The 18,966-nt window shown below is 41.8% G+C and overlaps 1 protein-coding gene across 2 annotated transcripts in view; it reads left to right on the top strand.

The window, feature by feature from the left end:
• CSNK1G1 (casein kinase 1, gamma 1) overlaps nucleotides 1-18,966 on the top strand; it is a 290,970-nt gene that overhangs the window by 26,979 nt on the left and 245,025 nt on the right. The window contains exon 3 of one of the 2 annotated variants that reach the window (XM_011967939.1): nucleotides 16,642-16,784. The gene's annotated coding sequence lies outside the window, so the exon portion shown is untranslated. Of the gene's footprint in view, nucleotides 1-2,547; nucleotides 2,820-16,641; nucleotides 16,785-18,966 lie in introns of those variants that run through there. The other variant, XM_011967933.1, reaches the window with a different exon arrangement.

Below are 18,966 nucleotides of genomic sequence, written 5' to 3'. Positions count from 1 at the left end.
GGCGTGATCTCAGCTCGCTGCAACCTCCGCCTCCTGGTTTCAGGCAATTCTCCTGCCTCAGCCTCCCAAGTAGATGGGATTATAGGCATCCACAACCACACCTGGCTAATTTTTATTTTTTATTTTTTTTTATTTTTGGTAGGGATGGGGTTTCTCCGTGTTGGCCAGGCTGGTCTCAAACTTCTGAACTCATTTGACCCACCCACCTTGGCCTCCCAAAGTGCTGAGGTTTTTGACGTGAGCCACTGCATCCCACCCAGGTTTTTAAAGGAACAATTAGTGGATGAGCTGAAATTCCATTTGAATTGTGCATGTGTATATGCTCCCATATGTATTCATGTCAATGGCAGAAGTGGAAATGTATTAAACATCCTATAGACTCATTTGAGCTTGAAGTGATTTCCTAAAGGTTTTGCTGAAGTGATTACCTATGGTGAATCAATTTAACCCTGTCTCATGCGTACAGGAAACCAATAGACGGTGTTTCGTTTAAGTGACCAAAGCTCATTTCCTGTCTGTCCCAGTTAAGGTGGACAACAGTTCAATTTTGGTGACTATAAAGAGGTTATCATGATCAATAAAATTAGAGCCTGCCGTGTCAAGTATATTCACTACCATAGAATAGAAAACAAATTTAGGAGTTACTGTTAAGCATTCTGCTTGTAAGCAGATTTATTTAAGATCGGAAAACCAAATGAAGATTTTTACTCATTTTTCTCTGAATGCCCAACTGCATTTCTCTGAATATTTACCTGCCATAACGATATGGGTTCTTTTCCTTTTTTTATTCTTCATTCTTTTTTTTTTGAAATGGAGTCGCGCTCTGTCGCCCAGGCTGGAGTGCAATGGCACAGTCTCAGCTCACTGCAACCTCCGCCTCCTGGGTTCAAGTTATTCTACTGCCTCAGCTTTCCGAGTAGGTGGGATCACAGGCGCCCGCCACCACGCCCAGCTAATTTTTGTATTTTCAGTAGAGACGGGGTTTCACCAGGTTGGCCAGGCTGGTCTCGAACTCCTTACCTCAGGTGATCTGCAGGCCTTGGCCTCCCAAAGTGCTGAGATTACAGGCCTGAACCACCGCGCCAGGCCCCCAGATACCAGTTCTTGTTCTCCAGTATTATTTTGTTGACTTTTACCTCAACCAATTCAAATGTTTTCAAACCCCAAATCACCCAGACACAATAAATGAGGTCTCTTTTCTTATCCATAGTGTCGGCATGAAAGTTTATTTTGAGAATTTTTTTTTTCTTTTTTTTGAGACGGAGTCTAGCTCTGTCGCCAGGCTGGAGTGCAGTGGCGCGATCTTGGCTCGCTGCAACCTCCGCCTCCCGGGTTCCAGCGATTCTCTTGCCTCAGCCTCCCGAGTAGCTGGGACTACAGGCATACGCCACCACACCCGGTTAATTTTTGTATATTTATTTATTTATTTATTTATTTATTTATTATTTTTGGGACGGAGTCTCGCTCTGTCGCCAGGCTGGAGTGCCATTGGAGTTCAATAGCGCAATCTTGGCTCACTGCAATCTCCGCCTCCCGGGTTCAAGCAATTCCCCTGCCTCATCCTCCCGTGTAACTGGGACTACAGGCCCGCGCCACCACCCCCAGCCAATTTTTTGTATTTTAGTAGAGACGGGGTTTCACCATGTTGGCCAGGATGGTCTCCATCTGTTGGCCAGGATGGTCTCCATCTCCTGACCTCGTGATCCGTCCGCCGGGGCTTCCCAAAGTGTTGGAATTACAGGTGTGAGTCACTGCGCCCGGCCTATTTTGAGTTTTGAGTGGAGGATTAGTCTTCTTCCTTCCCGAACTTGATTATGGGCTCCCTTTAGCCTTTTTCTTTGTTTTCTGTTTTGTTTTGTTTTGTTTTCCTTTTCCCGAGGCGCAGTCTCAAGAGGTCCTGTGAACATGTGCCCTACTCTCTGTTTTAAGGATTAAAGTAAGTGTCGAGTTACATTGAATCTTTTTTGCCTCTTCCATTTGGCTAGGTTAATTCCAGACCTTACACAAACACATGCAGCTCTTACAAAATACAGGTGAAGACAAACATTTTTCTAACCATTCGTCTTCATGGGCTGTCACAGGAGAACTAAGTGCATGAAAAAGCTTTCACAGCATTGAAGGAAATTAAAAAAATCTGGTTGAAACACAATTAAAAATCCACAAGAGGGAGATGCTTGCTAAACCGTTAGAAAACAATTCCCTCGAGGCACCTGAGAGAGGAGCCTTACGTACAGCCACTGGGTCAGCCACGGGATTGAGGGTGGGAGGGAACAGGAGTATATAGAGATGGGGGGCTTGGTGGAGGAGTACAGTTGAAGGGAAAAGCGGGATGGGTTTCGTGCCTCTGGCAGCGAAGCGTGTACTCGGTCTAAGATCTTGGGCAGAAGGTAAGAGCGTGTTGCCAAAGGAGAGCTGAGTGCTCCCAATATATCTCCTGGTAGTCCCAGAAGAAATGGGGGTGGGTTGCTTTGAAGGCACTTCCGCTTAGCAACCCCACGCGGTTGCTAAGGAGGGGGGCAGCCGTGGGGATAACCCGGAAGTGATGGTGTCAGTTTATCGCTGCCTGCGAAAGGTTTGTCCTATTAGGCGCGCCAGGGTACTCTGCGGCTCCGGGACGAGGGCGGGGCCACGCTAGTGGTTCCGGTTCGGCTCCAGCCGCCCCTCGGCTCCTAGCCTTCCCCCTCCCCTCCGCCTTCTCCCCTCCCTCCCGCTCCTGGGAAAGAGAGAAACCACCGCTGCGGGTGGGTAGAGAAGCCCTCCGCGCCTCGGGGAGGGGACCGGGCCCGCCTCATTTGCGCCTTGCAGCACTGCTGGATCAGGTACCTGCGCCGGCTTCGACGGGGTTCCGTAGGCTGAAGTCTGAGCGTGTGTGTGTGTGTCTGAGGGGATTGGTGGGGGGCCCTTTCCTGGGTGTGGGTGAGGGACGCCGGGATCCCGGATGGGGCGCAGTCTGGCGTTTGTGTCTGTTGAGGGTTGCGGGGGCGGAATGGAGGGGCTGAGGGACACGGCGGGTGGAGAGTTTCGGTTAGCGGGGTAGAGGTAGGCGGAGGAGGCGCCCCTTCCGAGAAAGCCGACTTCGGCCGTTGTGGACCGGGAGTTTGCCACCTGGAGGGCTTACTCTGAAAGGGGGAGCATCCTCCGGGAGCCAAAAGGAGGGCACAGATCTCGTCAGGGTGGCTGGGGCAATCCCGTGGTTCCATTGCCCTCTTTCCCTACCCACTCCGCTGGGACAGAGCTGGACTTCCAGGGTTGTGGGGGTTCCGAGTCGGCTGGGCACCGCGGGGAGCCGCCCTTGCGGAGCTAGGGCACAAGAGTGGGTAATGAGACCTCCCTCTACCCAACTTCCGTGCGCTTCCCCCACTTCTTCCTTTACTGTTCCCTCGCCCCCACGTCCTACAGGAGCAGTGTCCCCCAAGTGGGCAGGCATCACATTGTAAAAGAGAGTGAAACTGGGTTTGTTGCCCCTAAATTATACTTAAGATGTTTGGAAAGTGCCTGAATGACATATTCAACCAAGTCTCCCAGCTCGATATTAATTCCGGTGTAAATTACCTTAGAAAAGTTGAATTCTGAAAAGCATTTAACAATAGGCTAGTCCAGGTGTAACCTTGTGTAGTAGTTGTACGTGTTTATTTTTTAAAAAGGGACTGAGGAAACCATAGAGATGTATTAGAGGTCTAGGCAAGACATGTTGAGGCAAGGCTTTTCCAACCTCTTTCTTACCTGCCAGTGAACCTGCCCTAATTTAAATGAAGTAGAAAGATCCTCTTCATTTTTGTTTCAATCAATGACTGAATGCTGGGTGCTGTGTAGTGATGTCTCAGAATAGATATGTGAATTTTCAGAGAGAAAATGAATATTCTGCTGTTGAGCCTGTGTCTTAATCTTTTAAGGAGATAATTGTGGTCAAGTGGAAGTATTGGCTTTCAGGCAGATAAATCTTGGGTTGAACCTAGACTATGCCAGTTGCTAGTTACTGATCTTGGGCAAGTCATGGAACGAACCTACCAGAGCTTCCGTTTCCTCATAAGTAATATGAGTTAAAATTCTTACCTGTGTTATAAGTAACCACCCATTTTAAACGGAACCACCTTTGAATTACAAGATAAATTATCATCATTAACCGTACACAGTCAAGGCAGCCCAGTTTTGTGAAACGAGGTTTGAGATAGGAAGGCAACTGGATAATACTTCAAAAAAAGTATACAATAGGACTTTCAGTGTCTTCTCGAAATTGATCATAAGTAGCATGAAATTCAATTATCAGTAGTTTCCTAAAATTCAAAATAATAAAGTAGAATGTGACCCATTTATTGAAACGAGCAAAATATATTTTATAGGTTTTTCTCAGCTACACCATATTGGTGTTTATAGTATAGATTAACACAGAATACATGAAAAAGTAATATATGTAAATCTTAACATCACATGTCTCTTTAAAGAGAATTAAGACTGGGGTGTAAAATAGAAAGTACTTTTTTTGTTTGTTTGTTTGAGAAGCAGTCTTGCTCTGTCACCCAGGCTGGAGTGCAGTGGCGCGATCTCGGCTCACTGCAACCTCAGCCTCCAGGATTCAAGCGATTCTCCTGCCTCAGCTTCCTGAGTAGCTGGGATTACAGGCGCCTGCCACTATGCCAAGCTAATTTTTTTGTATTTTTAGTAGAGACAGGGTTTCACCGTGTTGGCCAGGTTGATCTTAAACTCTTGACCTTGTAATCCACCCGACTCAGCCTCCTGAAGTGCTGGGATTACAGGTGTGAGCCACCGTGCCCGGCCTACTTGTAATTTTAAGATGAAAATCATCATCATCATCTTAGGCAGCAGCAGCAGCAGCAGCAGCAGCATCTCTCATTTCAATTAGATTTACACTACTAGAAAAACTTATATAATATTCAGAAAATAAATGAAAATTGAATAAATTTCTGCCTTTAAATCATTCCTTGTTACAATATGGAAATAAATCCAAGAAACATGAAGTCTGTTTTTTATTTATTTTTAGTGACAAGGTCTTTCTCTGTCACTTAGGCCAGAATGAGTACACTGGGGCAATTATACTCACTGCAACCTCAAACCCCTGGGCTCAAGTAATCCTCCTGTGTCGCCCTTCCAAAGTGTTAAGATTACAGGTGTGAACCACCTCACCCAGCCCATGAAGTCTTTTTCTTTTTTTTTTTGGAACGGAGTCTCACTCTCACCCAGGCTGGAGTGCGGTGGCACAATTTCGGCTCACTGAAACCTCTACCTCCCGGGTTTAAGCGATTCTTCTGCCTCAACCTCCGGAGTAGCTGGGATTACAGGCACATGCCACCACACCCGGCTAATTTTTTTGTATTTTTAGTAGAGACAGGGTGTTACCATGTTACCCAGGATGGTATCGATCTCCTGATCTCATGATCCACCTGCCTCGGCCTCCCAAAGTGCTGGGATTACAGGCATGAGCCACCGTGCCTGGCCGAAGTCTTTATACTCGTTTGTTTTGTGGATTTAAAATAATATAGTTATGTGTCATCTATTATATGTCAGATTTTCAGCTAATGTAGTTTGCTTTTTGAGTAGACTTGTAGTTAGTAATTTTCAAATGTAATTTATACTCAGAGGTCAAAAATCAAATAACTTGCTATAATAATAGATGTTTGTGAGAATACAAAGTTTGTAATTCAGTATGACCTTTTTTGAGAAGTTCATAGGTTTTGTGTACATTTGTGAGAAATTTTCTTTTCTTTTTTTTTAGGCAGAGTCTTACTCTATTGCCCAGGCTGGAGTGCAGTGCCCAGGCTGGAGTGCAGTGCCCAGGCTGGAGTGCAGTGGCGCAATCTCTGCTCACTGCAGCCTCCGCCTGCTAGGTTCAAGCAGTTCTCCCACCTCAGCATTCCAAGTAGCTGGGACTACACGTGTGCGCCACCATGTCCAGCTAATTTTTGTGTTTTTAGTAGAGAAGGGGTTTCACCATGTTGGCCAGGCAGGTCTCGAACTCCTAACCTCAAGTGATCCGCCAGCTTTGGCTTCCCAAAGTGCTGGGATTACAGGCATGAACCAACACACACAGCCCTGAGGAATTTTCGAGTATATTTCTTCCCCGTATCTCTTTTATAAAGAGTTGAAATTAGGCCGGGCCCGGTGGCTCATGCCTGTAATCGCAGCACCTTGGGAGGCCGAGGCAGGCGGATCACCTGAGGTCAGGAGTTCGAGACCAGCCTGAGCAACATGGAGAAATCCCATCTCTACTAAAAATACAAAATTAGTCAGGCATGATGGCGCATGCCTGTAATCCCAGCTACTCGGGAGGCTGAGTCAAGAGAATCACTTGAACCCGGGAGGCGGAGGTTGCGGTGAGCCGAGATTGCGCCGTTCACTCCATCCTGGGCAAGAGCAAAACTCCATCTCAAAAAAAAAGAAAAAAGAAGAGTTGAAATTATGTTTTGTGATAGTTACAGATTTTTGGTAAGATTATTCAGCTTTCTAAATGGCTCTTCTGAGAGTGTAAGATCTGTATATATCTAAGTTTTTTGCTGTGTTTTATTTTTTATTTTTATTTTTTATTTTTTTTGAGATGGAGTCTCGCTCTGTCACCCATGCTGGAGTGCAGTGGCACTATCTTGGCTCACTGCAACCTCCACCTCCTGAGTTTAAGCAATTCTACTGCCTCAGCCTCCTGAGTAAGCTGGAACTACAGGCATGTGCCACCACGCTGGCTAATTTTTGTACTTTTAGTAGAGATGGTGTTCACCATGTTGGCCTTGCTGCTCTCGAACTCTTGACCTCAGGTGATCCACCCACCTCGGCCTCCCAAGGTGCTGGGATTACAGGTGTGAACTACTGTGCCCGGCCTGCTGTGTTTTCTTGTATCATTTTTTATCATCCTTTAAATCTTGAAGTTGAGATCGTATGCTTTGGTAAAGCTCTCAGAAACTCTCACTTTTTCCCCTGTCATCTTCTCAAACTTTAATACTGTATTAATATTTTTAAAAATCTTTTTTGTATTTGAGATGGAGTCTCTGTTGCCCAGGCTGGAGTGCAGTGGTGTGATCTTAGCTTAGTGCAGCCTCTGCCCCCCAGGTTCAAGCACCCCTCCTGCCTCAGTCTCCTGATTTACTGGGATTACAGGTGTGCGCCACCATACCCAGCTAATTTTTGTATTTTTAGTGGAGGTGGGGTTTTGCCATTTTGACTACGCTGGTCTCGAACTCCTGGCCTCAAGTGATCGACCTGCCTCGGCCTCCCAAAGTGCTGGGACTACAGGCATGAGCCACTGTGCCTCGCCCAATAATCTGTTAATTTTGATATAAGAGATAGGGTACTAGCTGCTAGAGTAAAAAATTCTATTTTAATTGTGTGCAATGAATAGAGACGGTTAGAGATTTCTCAATGACCACTTCCTCTCAAAGTCTGTGGCCATTCCAAGGATCTTTGCAGTTAGTTGTCAGTTAGGGAATTTGCTTGTCAGGAAATCTGAAAATGACTAAACCTTTGTTTATTATCTATCTCTTGGATGACCTCAGAAAGTTTTAGGAAAGATTAGAAAGGTTTATATATGTACCATATACTAGAATTAGATAATGAACAAAATGCAGCTAAATTTATTGGTGCTATAAAATCAGGAGTGAGTTACTGTGAAAATGTTATTAAAAAGTCCAGGCAGTGCTTTCTTTTTACTCAAACCAAATGAGTATTCTTCCAGAGCTTATTTTTATTTTAAAGCACATTTCTTTTATGGAGCTGTGATTTAGTCTCTAATAAGGATAAATAATCATTGTAAGGAAAAAAAGGCTGGTGTCATAGATTTTAATACTACATATTGATAGAAACTGCTTCAGTGGTTTTAGATAAGTGTATTTTCCTGAAAGAACTTTTGAATTTGTGGAATGATAGTTTTTCTCTTTTTAACAGCTAACTCATCTTTACTCATTTCTGCCCAATATAGAAGCTCTGAGAAGCTGGGAGGAAAAAAAAAAAAAAAAAGAATGAATTTACTTCAGAATTACCATTTTAAGTTTTGGAGATTACTTATTTGGAGAGCAAAATTGGATTTTGACATTATTGGGATTGTGTTCAAGATGGACTCAGGAAAAAAAACTTAGATGCCATCTGTTTCAGATTCCTTCTCTTCCAACCCCTTTTATGTTTTATGGCTTTGTGTTCATCAGATTATTTTGTAAAAATAAAAATCCTCAGTAGATTTAGGTTATGTAATATCAGCTCTATCAGTGAACATGTAACCAAAGATCTTGCATTTTTATATTGAGTTATACAGGATGATGACAGATATTGTTTAAAGTTAATTTGTTATTTCAAACTATATGAATGGTAGCTTCATGCATCTTTAATTCTCACTGTTCACTTGATAAACCATTTTTGTAAGTAGTGTTTAACATAGTCCACTTGTTGATGGAAATTGCTTAAAAAATTGATAAAAAGATATTTTAGATTAAAGCTATATTCACTTGATGTCTTAAAACCAGAAGAGAAGCTGCTTCTGAGGATTTTTAACTTAAAATAAGCTTACTTAAATTTACTCTCTCAGTAGTGGATTTTATCTTACCTCTGTGCCAGTTGCTTAGTTTTCATCTAAATGTGTGCACATAGTTGGCACTTTTCATTTGGGATTTTTTTAATTTTTAAATTTTTTTTTTTTTTAATTTTTAGGCACGAGGGTCTCAGTGTGTTGCTCAGGCTGGTCTTGAACTCCTGAGCTCGAGTGATTCTTCCACCTCAGTCACCTGAGTAGCTGGGATTACAGGTGCTAACCACCATGCTAGGTTCATTTTGGACCTTAATTCTGAGGGCAGGCTTTTGGGTTACCAAGCTGTAAAAGACCAAACTTGCTGAAGTTATAACCTTAACTTAGCAAACCAGAAAGACTCAATCATCTCTGAGAAACTGTGAAATAGCACTAGTGTGGTATCCCAGAAATGGCCTAAAGAGAGAGCCATCTGGATAGAAGAGAAGCCATGCTTTGTCTGCAGCAGGAATGTTCTGATGAGGTAGAAAGACAGATGGACTGTCCACACACTAATGTAGTCTGTCCCTCAATTGGAAGCTCCAAGTGGGGAGTGTAGTTATAGTGGGGGTTGGGGTGCTAGGGGTGGCAATTATTCCTTAATAATCTCTCACCCATCACATTAGAAGTGTGGAAATACTGAGAAGAGGGATATTCTCTTAGTTTTTGCCTTTCCCAAAGATGTCAGATGAACAGGTAGCCATTGCCCTTGCCACCAAAGGGGAGAAGCCTGGGTACCGGGTAAGTCTGTCAGAGAGCTGCAGTTTGATGTCTCCATCAAAATGCTACATAAATTTGCCAGGGAACAGTAGCATTGGATCCCAGTGGATTTCTGCTGCTTATACATTCTAACTCCTTAGCCTAGAAAAAGGGGCATTTAGGACTTTCTGAATGAAAGTTATACATTTACTTCTCTCTTGATACTTTTTTTTTTTTGAGGTGGAGTTTCGCTCTTGTTGCCCAGGCAGGAGTGCAGTGGTACGATCTCGGCTCACTGCAACCTCCACATCCTGAGTTCAGGCAATCCTCCTGCCTCAGCCTCCTGAGTAGCTGGAATTACAGGTGCCCACCACCACACCTAGCTAATTTTTTGTGTTTTTAGTAGAGACAGGGTTTCACCACGTTGGCCAGGCTGGTCTCGAGCTCCTGACCTCAGGTGATCCACCCGCCTCGGCCTCCCAAAGTGCTGGGATTACAGGTGTGAGCCACTGTGCCTGGCCAATAAATTTTAAAATACACTTTAATTTCTCTGTTGGCCATAATGAATGATGTGAATTTTTTTCCTTTTTTTTTCTTTTTTTTTCTTTTTGGTGTTTGAGTGTCCATGATAATCACCGGATCTCATTTTAGCTTCAGGATAAATTGCTAACCACAACTGTGATCAAGCCACTTCCCAGCTGGAGTTCTTTTCTATTTCCTAGAGGTCACTCTCTGATGTGGGTGCTGGTGAGCAGAGAGAAATGACCAATACCAGGAAAAGGCAAGGAGATTAAAATCTCTTAATTTCGTTTTCACTTTGCTAGAATTTTTGTAGTCTACAGTGGCAGTATTTACTATTTGAGATCGTGTCTGCCTTATTGTGTTTTTATCATTAATTTTTTTTAGAATACTTTTAGATTTCTGGAATAATAGAGCAGATAGTACATAGAGTTCACTGTGCTTCTCTCCTCCATCCCCCAGTTTCCCCTATTATTAACATCTTGCATTAGTGTGGTACATTTGTTTCAATTAATGAAATAATGTTGATACATTATTATTAACTATAGCATCTGGTTTACAGTAAGGTTCACTCTTTGCATTGTACATTTTGTGGGTTTTGACAAATGCATAATGACATGTATCCACCATCACAGTTTCCTACACATAGTTTCATCACCCTAAAAATCCTGTGTGCTTTACATCCCTCCTCTCCTCCCTGAATTACTGGCAGATACTGACCATTTTACTGTCTCTATAGTATTGCCTTTTCCAAAATGTCATACAGTTAGAATCATATAACATAGAGCTTTTTAAGACTTTTTTTTTCCCCCCACTTAGCAATATGCATTGAATGTCCTTCATGTCTTTTTTTTTTTTTTTTCTGACATGGAGTCTTGCTCTGTCACCAGGCTGGAGTACAGTAGAACGATCTCAGCTCACTGCAACCTCTGCCTCCCAGGTTCAAGCGATTCCTCTGCCTCAGCTTCCCAAGTAGCTGGGATTACAGGCACACGCCACCACTCCTGACTAATTTTTTGTATTTTAGTAGAGACGGGGTTTCACAACGTTGGCCAAGATGGTCTCGATCTCCTGACCTCGTGATCTGCCTGCCTCGGCCTCCTAAAGTGCTGCGATTACAGGCATGAGCCACTGTGCCCAGCCTCTTCTTGTCTTTTTGTGGCTTCATAGCTCATTTCTTTTTATTGCAGGATAATTTTTCTTTTCTTTTCTTTCTCCTTCCTTCCTTCCTTCCTTCCTTCCTTCCTTCCTTCCTTCCTTCCTTCCTTCCTTCCTTCCTTCTTTCCTTCCTTCTTTCCTTCCTTCCTTCCTTCCTTTCTTTCTCTCTCTCTCTATGTCTTCTCTTTCTCTCTCTCTTTCTCTCTCTCTTCTTTCTTTCTTTTTTTTTTTTTTTTTTTTGACGGGGTGTTGCTATTTTGACCAGGCTGGCCTTGAATTCTTAGGCTTGAGTGATCCTCCTGCTTCAGCCTCCCGAGTACCTTGGACTACAGGTGCACGCCACCATGCCTAGTTGGTATTGCTGAATAATTTTCTGTTATATAGATATACCACAATTTGTTGATCCCTTCACTGTTCGAAGGACATCTTGGTTACTTCTAGTTTTTGATAATGATGAATAAAGCTGGTATAAACATACATGTGTAGGTTTTTCTATCATTAAAAGTTTTCAGCTCTTTTGAGTAAATACCCAGGAGTGTGGTTGTTGGATCGTATAAGACTATTTAATTTGGTAAGAAATTGTCAAACTGTTTCCCAAAGTGGTATACCATTTTGCATTCCCACCAGTAATGAATCATGAGAGTTCCTGTTGTTTCACATCCTCACTAGCATTTGATATTGTCATTTTTTTTTTTGTATTTTACTCATTATCTCATAGATATATAGTAGTATCTCGTTTTAATTTGCAGTTCTCTAAGATGTTGGGCATCTTTTCATATGTTTATTTGACATTTCTATATCTTTTTGGATGAGGTATCTGTTCAGGTCTTTTGCCCATTTTAAAATAAGGTTGTTTGCTTCTTGTTGAGTTTTAAGTGGTCACTGTATATTGTGGATACAAATCCCTTATCAGATATATTTTTTGCAAATATTTTTTCCAGTCTATCGCTTGTCTTTTTATTCTCTTAATAGTACCTTTCATAGTGCAAAAGTTTTTAATTTTAATAAGGTCCAAGTTAACATCTTCTCTTTCATTGTTAGTGCTTTTAGTGTTATATCTAAAAACTCATTTCCAGCCAGGTGTGGTGGCTCACGCCTGTAATCTCAGCACTTTAGGGGGCCAAGGCAGGCCGATCACCTGAGGTCAGGGGTTCAAGACCAGCATGGCCAACATGGTGAATCCCCATCTCTACTAAAAATACAAAAATTTGCCGAGTGTGGTGGTGTGCGCCTGTACTCCCAGCTACTCAGGAGCCTGAGGCAGGAGAATCACTTGAACCTGGGAGGCAGAATTTGCAGTGAGCCGAGATCACACCATTGTACTCCAGTTTGGGCAAAAAGAGCCAACCTATGTCCCAAAATAAACAAATAAATAAAATAAAAACTCATTTCCAAACCCAGGGTCACTTAGGTTTTCTCCTATTTATCTTCAAGAATTTTTTTTATAGTTTTGTATTTTACATTTAGTTTTAAGGTTTAAGTTTTTTTTTTTTTTTTTGAAAGGCGTAAGGAATATGTGTATATGCATGCACATGGGTGACCAATTATTTTTTTTTAATTTATTTTTTAGTTAGAAAAAAAAAAAAAAAACAGAGATGAGGTCTCACTATATTGCCCAGGCTGGTCTTGAATTCCTGGGCTCAAGTGATCTGCCCATCTTGGCCTCCAAAAGTGCTGGGATTGTAAGTGTGAGCCACTGCATCCAGTCATGACCAATTGGTTTATACAGATTTTTTTCTGCTGGGTGCTGTGGGTCAGGCCTGTAATCCCAGCACTTTGGGAGGCCTAGGCGGGTGGATCACAAAGTCAGGAGATCAAGACCATCCTGGCCAACAAGGTGAAACCCTGTCTCTATAAAAATACAAAAATTAGCTGGGCGTCGTGGCCTGTGCCTGTAGTCCTAGCTACTCGGGAGGCTGAGGCAGGAGAATCGCTTAACCAGGGAGTAGGAGGTTGCTGTGAGCCGAGATCGCACCACTGCACTCTAACCTAGCAACAGAGCGAGACTCCATTTTAAAAAAAAAAAAAAAGTTTTTTTTTCTATTCTACAAGGGTTAATAAGGATGTTCTATTTATTTATTTATTTATTTATTTGAGACGGAATCTTGCTCTGTCGCCCAGGCTCGAGTGCAGTGGCGCGATCTCGGCTCACTGCAAGCTCCGCCTCCCAGGTTCACTCCATTCTTCTGCCTCAGCCTCCCGGCTAGCTGGGACTACAGGCGCCCGCCTTCTCGCCTGGCTAATTTTTTGTATTTTTGGTAGAGACGGGGTTTCATCGTATTAGCCAGGATGGTCTTGATCTCCTGACCTCATGATCCGCCCGCCTCAGCCTCCCAAAGTGCTAGGATTACAGGCATGAGCCACCGCGCCCCACCAGGATATTCTTAAAGAAACTAAACCAAATGAAATAATTTGTGGGAGTTGTTTTTAAATGAGAGTTTCCTAACGTTCTCGAATGTAATTAGAAGCATCGTTCAGAGTGTGGTTTTCCCTTTCAAGAAGATTGATTTTAGGTCATTAGGTCTTAATTGACAAGTGCTTAATTATTTCATACATGTATTAGAGTATTAGGAAGTATGAGCTAAATGGGGCACAGTCATGTGACAGTTTCAGGTTGTAAAGGGGCTTGATAGGAGATTTAAATGCAGAATTTTTCTTTTTCTTTCTGTTTTTTTTTTTTTGAGACAGAGTCTCTCTCTGTGGCCCAGGCTGGAGTGCAGTGGCACGATCTTGGCTCACTGCAGGCCCCGCCTCCCGGGATCACGCCGTTCTCCTGCCTCAGCCTCCCGAGTAGCTGGGACTACTGGCGCCTGCCACCACGCCCGGCTAATTTTTTGTACGTTTTTAGTAGAGACGGGGTTTCACCGTGTTAGCCAGAATGGTCTTGATCTCCTGACTTCGTGATCCGCCCGCCTCGGCCTCCCAAAGTGCTGGGATTACAGGCGTGAGCCACCGCACCAGGCCTAAATGCAGAATTTTCAGGCTCTCACTAAGGATAAGAGCCTTTGCCACTTGGGTTTTATTGTAGTGAAGGATTTCAACTATACAGATTTTTGATCACCCTCTCTAGTGTTTGCTGCTGCTTATTACACTTGTTGAAAACTATCCAGAAGCTTGAGCTGGCAAAAACTGAGTAGGAAGCGCTTCCATGGGTACTGCTGTACTTTCCTGAATATTTTCAATTCTGACTCAGGCTGAGAATCTTGATTCTAAAAGCAATAGAATGCTGTCCTGAGACATTTTATTCTGATGTAGCCTAAGTACGAATTGTTAGCTAGAATCTTCTTTCACTTGCTTTTATAACTGTCCTGTCCTGTATTTCTAGAACAGCTTCTATTTTCTAAAACATTTTAACCTTAATTGGTATCATGACATCTAAATATTCTGGTCATCTAGGGTATGATGCAAGAAATGTTTAATAACTCTTTAGTGAGTTTTGTTTGCTTTTTCACCTAGTTAAATAAGTCAACTCAAGGAACTGTCTGTGTGAAAGCACTTAGATTCTCCAGAGATACATTATCTCCAAATCAATCAATATGAAAGCTCACTTTGTCTTTAATGGGATCCATCTGGTTAATGCTGTGTTTCTTGAGTTTCATAGATTATGAAATCATAAAGCTAAAAGAAAATATGGAGATGGTCTAGTTAGACCCTTTCATTTTACAGCTGAGACTACTTAAGTGCAGAGAGGCTAAGTGACTTGCTCAAGATTGTACAGCTAATTAATGAGTCACACTGGAATTCAGGCCTCCTGACTCCCAGTGTAGTCTTATTTCTGATATAACTGTGCTAATTTTTTCATTGCAGTTAGTGAACAAATTATGAATTTGTAAGAAGTAAATTTTCCAGGAGGTTTAAGTGGACTTACATTAAGTATTTCTTACAATTTAAATGTGTGTGTTTCTTTCAGGTACCAGGTGTCACTGGATTTTTATGAGTAAATTTGTTATGTTTCACATTCCAGGTAGAAATCAGCCAATTTAAAAATAATGGTGAAGTTATTATAGCCTATATTTAATGAGCACACATTTGGCTGCATTAAAATGAATCTTAATGTATGCTTTGCACAGTGGAGATAATCTGTTAATATTTAATGCCGTAAAGCAACAATAGAATTCTGCTTTCATGTGGTGTATTTATAAAACTAGAGTAGAGTGTTATGTAAAAACTAAAAGTACAGATTAATTTAATATGCATCTGGTGAATTCAGGGCTTGAAGGATGCACATCTGTTGAGAAAACAAATCATAGAACTATTCAGAGTTTCAGCATCTTTAAATATATGTACTTTGATTCTGTTTTAACTGTTTTGAAACAGTCTTTAATGGATTTAGAAAAGGCCATTTGCTCTAAGGAAGCAACTGTGAAGCCACTTACAATGCTATTATTCATTTTATTATTTTTTAAAGCATTTTTATACATTACTATTTTTCTTTCCAGTTTATTTATTGGGGAAGGAGGGGGCTAAATGACTCACCTAACAAAATGAGTTTGTTGCAGAACCATATTTAAAAAGAAAAATATGATTTGCTGAATTCAATAGATTAGAAATATTTTCAGGCTTTGTTAAAATAATACGCCAAAAAATATTTTAAGGCTCTGAATTCTAATTTAAACTCACAATCAGTGAAGAAATAATCAGTTTCTACTGTGTATTCATCACCGTGCTAGAGCTGTAGTAATATAGAAATTGAAGATATAGACTAATGTATAGAAGATATATAGTCTATATCTTCAATTTCAAGTTGAAAGAAACAAGACTTAAAATGAAAGGTAGAGAATAACACAGATATGTAATGAAGCAAAAACTTGATCTAATCTGTCAATATTACAGTAATTTAGAGGGGAGAAAATCCAGTGAGTATTCATAATTCTGAGAGGAAGGAGATTAAAGTTTAAGTAGTGGATCTCAACTCTGACTGCTCATTAGAATCACTTGGGAAAACTTAATCAAAAATCAGATGAATCAGAATCTTGGGTGAGGTGCATCTGCAGTTTTAAAAGCTTTCCCAGATGTTTGTAATGTGCAGGCAGTGTTAAGAATTACAGGCTTAAAGGCTGGGTTTGATTTGGAAAAGCAAGAAAGTGTGCTAGGCCAGTGCAGGGTGGGAGAATTGGCCACAGTCTATGAAAAGATTGATCCAGTCAAAGCAGTGTGTGCTAGGTGGGGAGGAAGGAGAAATAAGCCTACAGAGGCAGAATGGGGTCTATTTTAGAAGAGTACTTTTCTTTCTGTCTTTTTTGTGTGTGTGTGAGACGAAGTTTCGCTCTTGTTGCCCAGGCTGGAGTGCAATGGCACAGTCTCAGCTCACCACAACCTCCGCCTCCCAGGTTCAAGCGATTCTCCTGCCTTGGCCTCCCAAGTAGCTGGGATTACAGGCATGCGCCACTACGCCCGGCTAATTTTGTATTTTTAGTAGGAATGGGGTTTCTTCATGTTGGTTAGGCTGGTCACGATAGAAGAATGCTTTTCAAAATGTGGTTTCTTGACTAGCAGCAGCAGCGACTGCGTCTCCTGGAAATTTATTATAAATGCAGATTTTAAGGCCCTGCTCCCATACCTACTGAACTGGGAACTCTGGACAGCAATCTGTATTTTAACAAGCATGCCAGATGATTCTGATGTACACTGAAAGTTTGGAAACTGCTGTTAAGAGAGGATAATGAAAGTTAGACAGAGTAAATTAGATTTGATGTGCTAGTAAGCAGGGATCCATAGAAGATTTTTATTTATTTTTTAATCATTTACTTATTTTCCATGTATCCAAGGCACGAACCAGCCATGGGCACAGACCAAGAGCCAAACTGGGATAAACAAGGGTTGCTTTGTCCCTGGATGACATGAGATGGTCATCACCACATTAAAGGTTCTTAAGCTAGAGAGTAACAGGAGGTATTTGTATGTATTCAAGGTATATCTGATGGTGATCTGCACAATACTTTGGATTACTAAGAGACATGAATGGAGTGGGCTGGTTGAGGAAATGCAGACATAATTTAGTGGACGTAATCTAGCAGCAGTAAAGGCCTGTTCTAGGGAAGTAGTAGTGAGAAAACATAATAATAGCGATGGCAATTTATTTAGAGTTTACATAACAAGTGGCATGTTAAATGCATTTTATTCTCACAGCGAGCCACTGAAGTGTGGCTATGAATACAGTTTTGCAGGTCAGCAAATGATGCAGAGAAAGGAAGGTTACTTCTAAAGTTCACACTGCTGGTATATGGTGGAGCCAGGATGTGAAGCTTAAGAATCTCTGCCTCTAAAGCCTCTTGAAGAAACAGCTAATAATATCTGGAGAGCCATGAGAAAAAGGAAAAGACTTGAGTCTGAAAAGTTTTAATCCTACTTGACAGAGAGCAAGGGGATGTCACTGTCGGAAGGGAAATAGTGCATACAGTGGGTAACAAGGGAAGTCATTTAGCTGGTTGGGAACAAACCATCTTGTAAAAGTGACCATGAGGAATAACCAATGGAAATTTTTGTATAGTACTTTTTCAGTATAAAGTTCGAAGTAACTTTCAATAGTTGAGTTTATAGGTTTTGTTTTTTCTTGCTCATGCTGACTAAATTAGAAGAGTCACCTCATCCCGCTTTTAAAAAGTGTCTTTTAGATTTTAGAGTAAATAGTCTGTGAGTAAATCATGCCCAAGAAGCTTACTGTAATACCACTTTTTCCTCTCTAAGCATCTTAGTCTTAAGACAGTTTAAGCCGAGTGTGGTGGCTTATGGAGGATCACTTGAGGCCAGGAGTTCAAGACCAGCTTGGGCAACATAGCAAGACTCTGTCTCTATAAAAAATAAAAAAAATTAGCTGGGTGTCATGGCACAAGCTGGTAGTCTCAGCTACTCAAGAGACTGAGGCAAGAGGATTGCTTGAGCCCAGGACTTTGAGGCTGCAGTGAGATCTGATCATGCCACTGCACTCCATCCTGAGTGACAGGGCAAAACCCTGTCTCTGAAACCAACCAACAAACCAACCAACAAAATAAATAAATGACAGTTTAATAAATATTTCAGGCCAAGCACTATAGCTCACGCCTGTAATCCCAGCACTTTGGGAGACCGAAGCTGGTGGATCACGAGATCAGGAGATCGAAAGCATCCTGGCCAACATGGTGAAACCCCGGCTCTACTAAAAATATAAAAATCAGCTGGACGTGGTGATGTATGCCTGTAATCCTAGCTACTCAGGAGGCTGAGGCAGGAGAATCACTTGAACTGGGGATTCAGAGGTTGCAGTGAGCCGGGATTGCGCCACTGCACTCCAGCCTGGCGACAGAGACTCCGTCTCAAAAAGAAAAAAAAAAAAATTCAGTGTATTTTGTTTTAATTGGGAGGTGATAAGTGGTAAAATACTTCATGTTTGGGTAATTGCTTTCGTAAGATGCTATCAGAGCATCCTCTTATTTACTGAGGTAAAATTTATATAACAGAAAATTAACCATTGTAAAGTGCACGATTTAGTGGCATTTGGTACATTTTCAATGTTGTACAACCATAAACTCTCTCCAAAATACTTTCATCATCCCAAAGGAAACTTTATTTATTTATTTATTATTTATTTTTTTTCAGTGGCACGATCTTAGCTCACTGCATCTTCTGCCTCCCAGGTTCAAACAATTTTCCTGCCTCAGCCTCCCAAGTTGCCGGGATTACAGGTGCCTGCCACCTAACCTGGCTAAGTTTTGTGTTTTTAGTAGAGGCGAGGTTTCACCATGTTGGCCAGGCTGGTCTTGAACTCCTGACCTCAGGTGATCTGCCCACTTTGGCCTCCCAAAGTGTTGGGATTACAAGTGTGAGTCACCGCACTTGGCCAAAACTTCATACCTATTAAGCAGCTACTCTCTGCTCCTCCCTCCCTGAAACTCCTGCAAAACACTAATCTGATTTCTTTCTGTGTGGGTTTACTCATTCTTTGTATTTCACAGAAGTGGAGTCATATAATATGTGACTTTTTGTGTATATTTCTTTAATTTAGCTTTATGTTTTCTGGGTTCATCCATGTTGTAGCATGTGTAAGTACTTCATTTTAAAAATATATCCTCTGGGATAAGTAATCTCAAAAGTACTTTTTTTTTTTTTTTTTTTTT

This window comes from Mandrillus leucophaeus, unplaced genomic scaffold (genome assembly GCF_000951045.1).
Source record: "Mandrillus leucophaeus isolate KB7577 unplaced genomic scaffold, Mleu.le_1.0 Scaffold12, whole genome shotgun sequence".
NCBI classification, from domain to species: domain Eukaryota; kingdom Metazoa; phylum Chordata; class Mammalia; order Primates; family Cercopithecidae; genus Mandrillus; species Mandrillus leucophaeus.
This window is presented reverse-complemented; position numbering and strand designations above follow the sequence as displayed.